Below are 8,537 nucleotides of genomic sequence, written 5' to 3'. Positions count from 1 at the left end.
CTGTGAGATTATTTACCTGTTAAGAGTTAGGCCAGGAAAACTATCTTTTTGAACCACCATGAAAATTAAAATAAATGCATATTGACTTTACAGTGGGCTGAATATTTGCATTCCCCACAAAATTCATACACTGAAAGCCCAACCTATAAAGCGACCGTATTAGATAGTGACGCCTTCTGAGTGTGGAGCCCTCATGAATGGGATGAGTGCTCTTGTAAAATAGACTCAACAGAGCTCCCTCTTCCATGTTCTACCACATGAGGATGAAAGAGCAGATGACCTGACCTTGCTGGCACCCTGATCTTGAACTTCCAGACTCCAGAAATCTAAGAAATAAATTTATCTTGTTTATAAACCACCCAGTTTATGGCATTTTATTATAGCAGTATGAATGGGCTAAGACATCATTTACAAATTTGAGTATTTTTAAATAACTGTTTTTTTTTCCTCATGTACTGTATGTCTGCTTGGACTGAAACACATCTTTTTCTCCTCCTTTAATTCATTGGCCTACACCAAATTCAGAGATGAAAAAGAGACCTCAAGCTAACATAGTCCTTCATGAGCTTCCCGTTTTACTTTGATTCTGCTGTGCGACTAGAATCAAGCTCATGAACAAAGAAGGGAGGGAAACTAACATTTTTTCTGAGGACATGAATATTGTTTAAACATCTTTCGACAACCTGAAAACACTCATATATGTTCCACAGACTGTTCAAAGGCCTTTACAAAATTAAACTAATGGTATCCCTATAGCAGCCTTATGAGGAAGATGCTGTAATTCCTATGTGGTACATGTTTAGGTTGATGATGAGGCCACTAAGGAATATGACTGTATCAGTTTTTTATTGATGTGTAACAAATTACCACAAACGTAGTGGCTTAAAACAAAATAAAAATATATAATAAAATCTTTTGAGTGATGAGGAATTGAAACTTGGAGATGAGATGAGAAGGCACTTATCCACTTACTATCCCTCACCTAGCAATTAAAAGAGTTAACACTTTGGCCTACATGGGTGGATCACTTGAGGTCAGGAGTTTGAGACCTGCCTGGCCAACACGGTGAAACCCCATCTCCACTAAAAATACAAAAATTAGCTGGGCCTGTCAATTCACTTCTGTATCTATGGAGGCTATTTGGGAGGCTGAGGCAGGAGAATTGCTTGCACTCGGGAGGTAGAGGTTGCAGTAAGATGAGATCATGCCACTGCACTCCAGCCTAGGGGACAGAGGGAGACTCTGTCTCAAAAAAAAAAAAAAAAAAAAAAGAAAAAAGAAAAAAGAAAAAACTCAGAAACAAAACGAAACAACAACAACAACAAAAAAAAAAAACCATCTTAAGTCATGACTGTCTGTCCAAAAGCCTATAAGGCCAATTTCTTTGCTATCACAAATTATCACAACATTTGTTTTAAGATAATTGATTCATTTTTTAGATTCACAACCTTTCTTTCAAGGGAGACATCTCAAAGGCTCTCTGCGTATGATTTATTAAAGGTCACAGACCTAATTTATGGCAGAGCCAGAACTAGACTTATTTCTAGCCCGATTTGCTTACAAATCACGATTGACCCCTTCATGCCAAACTAAACATGATTGCCTTTTCTATGCCTCACTTTGATCCTGTGTGATATGTGTGTTTACTTCCTGTAGATTAGGATATTATTAAAAAAAAAAAAAGTAATGACACACAGCATTGCAGAGAGCCCCTGACCATGTGGTCTGCTTCGTGGTTGGTGTGAGTGCATGACCTCATTCAGGATCTGTGAAGTTTTTTGGTTTGGTTTTATTTTGTTTCCCAATTTGTATCTGCCACATGTAAGGGTTACATTGGTTAATTTATTTCAAATCACAAAATTAGGGAAATGGGTTTTATGTTATTTGAGCCCCAGTCTTCCAAGCTCTGATGTTCACGCATCTCTCCTGCTCACAGGCCCTGAGCCTTGTCAATGCCTCCCGGCGCTTCGCCAACTTTTCAGCTGACTCCGATCATAGTTTCTCCCAACTTCTTCATTACATGGCTCTAGAAAGGGTCAGTGCCTTAATCTTGCTAAGCCTGTGGCTTTTATTTCTTCTCATCTGCCTTAGCTTCTCAGTAGCATCTAATAACTCTCTGCTTCCTCCTGATAAAGCACTTTGTAATCAGGGCTCCTACTGACTCACCTGGTTTTCCTCATTCTTCAATGCACATTTGCAGGTTCCCTTGTGTAGCTTATCCTTCTAGAACATCCATTGTTTCTAGATCTATTTCCTAGTTATACTCCTGCCCTAGATGATGCCAACCTGTGCACACATGGCCGTGTGTTTGGATATACCTATTCATACATAGACAAACACACATACACACATCTCTTAAGTGTCTACGGACCAGACCTCACTGCTGAACTGCAAACATGTACCCAGCTACTGACCTTCCATCTATGCTTGCTGCCTAGTTGAAACTTCAAACTTAACAAAATCCCAAATTAAACTTGTCTACCCTTCTCATTTTACAACCACCATTTTCCAAAACAAAATAAAACAAAAACTCTGCCCCAATCTACTCAGTTGCATAAGCCCCAAATCCAAGCTTTCTTGACTCTTTTCTCCCCCACACACTCTCTTTCCAATCCACCGAGCCCCGTTATTTCTGTCTACCAGCTACTGCTAGAATCTTTGCTACTACTGTGCTAGTGCAAGCCGCCACCACCCTCCCTCAGGCTTTTGAAATGGCCACTAACTGTTATCTCCTCCTCCTCTCCTATCCTGCTATGATCCCTTCTCCAAGGGACCATAACCCAAGTTAGATTTTTCTTAAGGGTAAATCTGGTACTGTCTCTCTTCTGTTTAAAGCCCTGTCAGTTTTAAATTTCTGTGTGTGTGTGTGTGTGTGCTGACTACCTCATACATAGAAGGCTTAATAAACACCACATGAAGTGGGTTCTGTTTCACAGCAGTCTTTGTTTAGTCTCAAACACACAGGGTTAAGGTCCTTTGTAAGAAAAACATGTAGGGTAGGAGACGGAAGAAATACGGTTTTTGTGAGTGGGCGCTGATGAGGGTGGAGGAGAGTCTGAAGGTTCACGTGGGTAGCTGAAACCAGGGTGGCTCCAGAACACTGAAGCTGACATTGACCGAATCAATGAGATTGCTCTTGTATACATTTAAGCCAGGCGTGAGTTACCCAGGATAACTCAGCTCAGTGATGAGTGAGCCCAGGACAGCACTTTTAGCCATGCTGAAATCAATAAACCCAGCCAGTGGGAGTTTCTTGTTTCTCCAGCAACCCCACAGGTCATGTTGTCTGGGAGTTAATGGTTTAATGAATGAGAATGGGAGCTAAGGGATTAATTGTTTGACTCTTCATTAACTCAAGAAAACACGGCAAGGCACATGTGTCTTCCACACAAAATCATACAAAATGTTCTCTTTATTAAATATACATTATTTACAGTTCATCTTTCTTCTGTACAACAATAACCATAGAAAACAAAGAAATCTAAGGCTAACTTTTATTTTTTCCCCATACAGTGTATTAAGACGTGTTACATGGTCTACAAAACTGACTTGGAAGAGGCAACGTCACTTGGGATTTTGTTTTAGGAACAAAAATCAGAAGATAAAAAGGAAAAGGTAGACTCCAGCATTTCCACAAAAAGATGACCTGTTTTGTGCTTTTATCATAATAAAGAGTCTGACATATGTGTATTTTTGCAGGGAGGTTATTTTGCAATTTATCTTTCGTTGAAATACCCTCCCCACTCTTTCTCATTCCCTGAAAAGGAGGGCCTGAACATGCCGTAGGAAGAGTTACTTCACATCTGAAACACACTGTAATGCTCTGTCTTAGAAATCAGCGAACCGTAACCTATGGACTAAATTAGTTTTTGTAAATAAAGTTATATTGGAACATGACCATGGGTATTCATTTATACATGGCTGCCTTTCTGCCCTAGGCTAGTGACTAAGGAAAATGTTAGCTCAAGGCAACACAGGATATCAGGAGGCCTGTCAACTGTCAGATTCAGAAAGAGAAAATTCTTGGTCTTGGTCCTCACTAAATGCAGTCTCTTTCTCAATATAACTATGCTGCTTTAAGCAAAGTTTGGTATTTTTCTCAACAGTATTTAAGGCAGGACAAGGTTACACGGGTTGATACTGCCTTTCAAACAGAATAGACTAGGTGAATATTTCACGTAAAACGTTTGGGATAGAGACTGACTCTAATGGGAAAGCATGCCAAGGCTGATGCCCATTAATATTTTCCCTTCAAGTTTTCTTGAAAGAGAAAGCCTTTCAAAGAGTCTGTAGGAGAATGCATTATTCCTGTTGCATATCCAGCACTTTGTTCATGTTCTCTTAAGATATTTCTGGCATCTGAAGCATGTAAGACTCTGACACTCATTCAAATAGGACCAGGCTTTAATCACTAACACAACTATCTTCACCTTTGGTCTTGGCTTGGGACTAATCTCCTAATTTTGTCCTATTTTATAAAGGGTTTCCTTGTGTCAACTGGAAGGACTGAGAAAAAAACAGTGTGCCTAGATGGTGTTAGATGGTAGGTCCCTGGCGGTACTCATTGTCAGGGCTGGAAAGTACTCATTCCTTCTTAGAGTTTTGGTATGCTTATTCATGTCAGGATGAATGGAAGGAAAAGAAAGACACTGGATGGATTCCAGAATCTAAGGACTTCCACTCACAGGGGCTCTGACTGAGAATAATAGACCTACAGCAGTTTTCTGACAGTTGTTTCGTTTCCTGAAAGTTGTATCCGGGTGCTTAACCTGGGCAGGTTAGATAATTATAGTAATAGTTCTAAAGCACTCTGAGAAAATCCTGAAAAAAAAATTAAAACTTGAAAAAAAAAAAAAAAGATGTGACTTAAGAAGTTTTGGAAGTTAAAAAAATATCATGCAAATGTGAGTAAAGAATTATTCATGCAAAGCCCATGATATTGCCTCTTTCCCTAATGAGTAAGACAATGATCCAAATGCACTAAAGAGACTCTTGAGTTAGGAGCCACGAAAGTGGAAAGGCTGCCACCAATGATTCATGGTGGAAGCAATAAACTTCCTCACCTCAGACGGCCACCAATTACTGCCACCGGCCCCTCTTCCTCCTCATCAAGTTCCCAGCAGGTGTGGTTGAAACCCAAACCAGCTTTTGCATTAACCTCTGTTCATGTCTGCTCAGCCACTTCGTAGACTGTAAACATTACATAAGACAGATATCTAGCTTACAAAGTACAATATTTCACTAGAAAATGTGCTTTTCTGTTCTTCCTCGAGTACCTTAGTGCAAAATAAGATAAAATAATCACTCAAAAATAGCAAACCGGTTAATTACTAAAACCTTATGTGAAAGATTCAAATAACTGCCAACATAAAAGAGGAATGCTTCTCTCCCTACCAAACAGATATGTATGTAGAATGTTCTAGAGAAAAGTTGAATAACAGCCCTATTCGTACAAAGTGTGCACATGTGTGTGCGTGCGTGTGTGTGTTGCACTTTTTCCCCTTTAGGTGGTTCAACTATTTGGAATTTGTGAAGGCAGAGCTGAGAATGAGAGACAACCAAAATCTGCAAAGTAGATGATTCCACAAACAAGACTATGAGAGAGGAGATAAAAGAAGAGGTCGAGAATAGCCCAAGAACAGTATATAGAGATAATTTAATTACATTGTGTATATTTTAAAGAAAACAGGTTCAAACTGCATGAGAGACACGAACTAGCACTCAGTTATCCTCCTAGACTTCTGAAAGTTTTCAGTTTGCCTGCATCTTCTTCCATTAATCACCTTTGCCATCTTCAGGAACAATGAAGTCTGTTTGTTTATTTGCTCAATACATGACCTGTAGGACAATTGAGGGCTAAGTATGTCCAAGCCTTTTCGTTAAGGAAGAATGAGTGGCAGCACCATACAGGTGTCCCAAAGGCCTTTTGGTAGGCTGCTGCTGCAATGAGAGGATGGAAGCTATGGGGAAGCTTAAAGGAAGCTAGGGCAGTTGGTGAACAATCCGTCAAGACCTTTCCTTTCCTAAGAAAAAATGCAGCAGGTCTGATACCCATCTCCCTGGATATCTTGGACTGGATAAGTTGGCTGTGCATGCACCCTCCCCGTGCAACTCTTCTAACTGAATTAACTTCCTGCAGAGAGGGAGCAGGTATGACCTTCAAGACGGGAAACATTCACTCAGGCTCAGAGGTGAGACCTCACATAAATGGACAACATTTTTTAGTCAATTATTGACTGAAGGGTAGACTTCAGTTAGGTTCAGAAATTTTATGTAGAGTCAAAATGGCTCATCAGGACTAAGAAGGGTTTTAGGAAGAGTTGGACTACAACCAAACCACCTTCAGGAACATCTGGAAGAACAATGGCATGCAATAGGTCATAAACACATGGCAGTGGAAGAACTGAGAAAAGGGAAGGAGAGGGGCCAAAGTGGAGACACTTAGGTTCATGGGAGGCGAGACTTTTGGAATCCCCCAATCTGACCTGAAACAAGAATGTAGAGAATTCAGCCTCCCCAAATGTATGGCAGAGACAGAGACCATCTATTTTTACTGTCCCTAAAAGTCAATCCACCTCTTTCTACAGAAATTTATATGCATTGATAGATATCTACTTTGAGGAGGAGAAACAAAACAGCTTATGGAAGGTGGATTTTTAAAAAATTATTTAAAAAATAACAAATATTTCCCAGAAATTTACCTGTTTCTTTCAGTCTCTAGTGGATGCTTTACCAAAAATAATTGTGCAGGACCTTGTGCTGCATTCTAGGACACTTTACGCATGCCCCTGTTGCAATAATACATGCCTTGCCTGCTAGACTTTGAGCTCCTCAAGGACAAGAACAAGGTGTAATTTATACATGTTCATCCAATGCCTAGCACAGCACTCACTGGCATTCCATAAATACTTCATAAATGAAGAAAGAAAAACAATCTCTTTATTTTGTTCTATCCTGTTCTTGCTACCCATTGGTGGGGATGGGTCTGACAGAAGGTAGAAGTCAAGTTAATACCATCTCTGTTATTACTAAGGAGAAGAAAAAAGTTGTTTTAAAATATCACCCCTAGGATCCTTAAAATCTTCTGTGTACAGCTGAGGGTAAATAGAAGAGGCAAAGCTATTCGTAAAAATATGTCTATAGAAATGACAAATGTCTATTTCTCCAGACAAATTTTTCATAAAGATGGCAACTGAGGCTATACATGCAATAAATGATGCAGTAGGTTAAATATATTTTAGAGTTAGCAAATATACTGTTGCTTACATAAATAGATTTGTTTGGTGGAAAAAAAATCAATGAAACAGCCCCATTAAAATATGAAATTTCACAAGTACTTTTGGTTTTACTGTAAAGTGATCCATATTCCATAAAATCTTTTTGTAAACAGCAGTTATTGAAGGCTGAGGGTTTAAGTGGAAGAGACCATGGTGGCCCAGTTGGCCAGAGCATGTAGTTGGGAAACCTGAATGTGACACGAAAAAGAAAAAAAAAAAAAGTCGTTAAAGAGAGATTAAGATGCTTTCAAAGTCTCCTTTGAGATGATAACTGCTGAAGGATTGCAACACTCACACAATTGAACAATTACATAAAACTACATAGATCTTGGTACCACTGAGGAAAGACAGTCGGAGTTAGCACGATTTCTAACTGTAAATTACATTCTACTTTGGAGGGTACGGCTCACTTGCATTTCATATATATCTAGCAAAAGTTAGTGTTCTCTGGGGTTAAGAAACAATTCAACCCTGTAAAAATAATTCTGCTTTAGCCCTGAGACTACTTATAGGAGTGGCGTGCAGGGGGCACTGTCCTGGCATCTACATTTAGGTCCTGTGGCATGCAGTGTGTATGGAGTCTACACACGTGAGGAAGATGCCAGTTGATTCTGTAGTGCAGTTGTTGTCAGGATAGAGCTTCACAGATTCTTCATCCTACAGGACCATCTAAAAGCATATATACTTAGATGAGAAAATCAAACACTCCGAGTTAGCCTTTGCTAGTCTCCATTTCTTCTGTTAGCACTATGTCAGCAAAATACAGTCCTCACTGCTCGAAGATTGAATAATGAAGAGTTCCAGCTTTATTACTCACACCTTCCTTTGCCTTTCTATTTCATTATTGGAGCTGCTTCAGGCTAAACCCACTACACTTCGTGGTGACTTTTATTTCAGGGGACAAAGGAATATATAGCCAAGCAAAAGGCTGATTTATACAGGCTTTTTATGGAAATCAAAAATTCAAAAGTGAAAATTGAAGAAAGGGAGGAAAGGGCAGGGGAAAACACTATTTAAAGATCCTTCATCTTACTAAAGAATCATTCATCTTATTAAAACTAAAAGGAGAGAAATGGTATCATGGTTAAAATCACTTTAAAATAAATGATATCATGTAGCCAAAAGATACCATGTAGATGATAAAGTGATTAAGCTCAAATCCATAGAAAATTTCAAGGAGAGAATCTGCATTTAAAACAACATCTTAAAATAGAGGAATATGATTGCAAACTAAATCCTTAACTCATAAGCTCTGAAACT

The sequence above is a fragment of the Macaca thibetana genome, chromosome 12 (assembly GCF_024542745.1).
Source record: "Macaca thibetana thibetana isolate TM-01 chromosome 12, ASM2454274v1, whole genome shotgun sequence".
NCBI lineage: Eukaryota > Metazoa > Chordata > Mammalia > Primates > Cercopithecidae > Macaca > Macaca thibetana.
Note: the sequence above shows the minus strand (reverse complement) of the source record.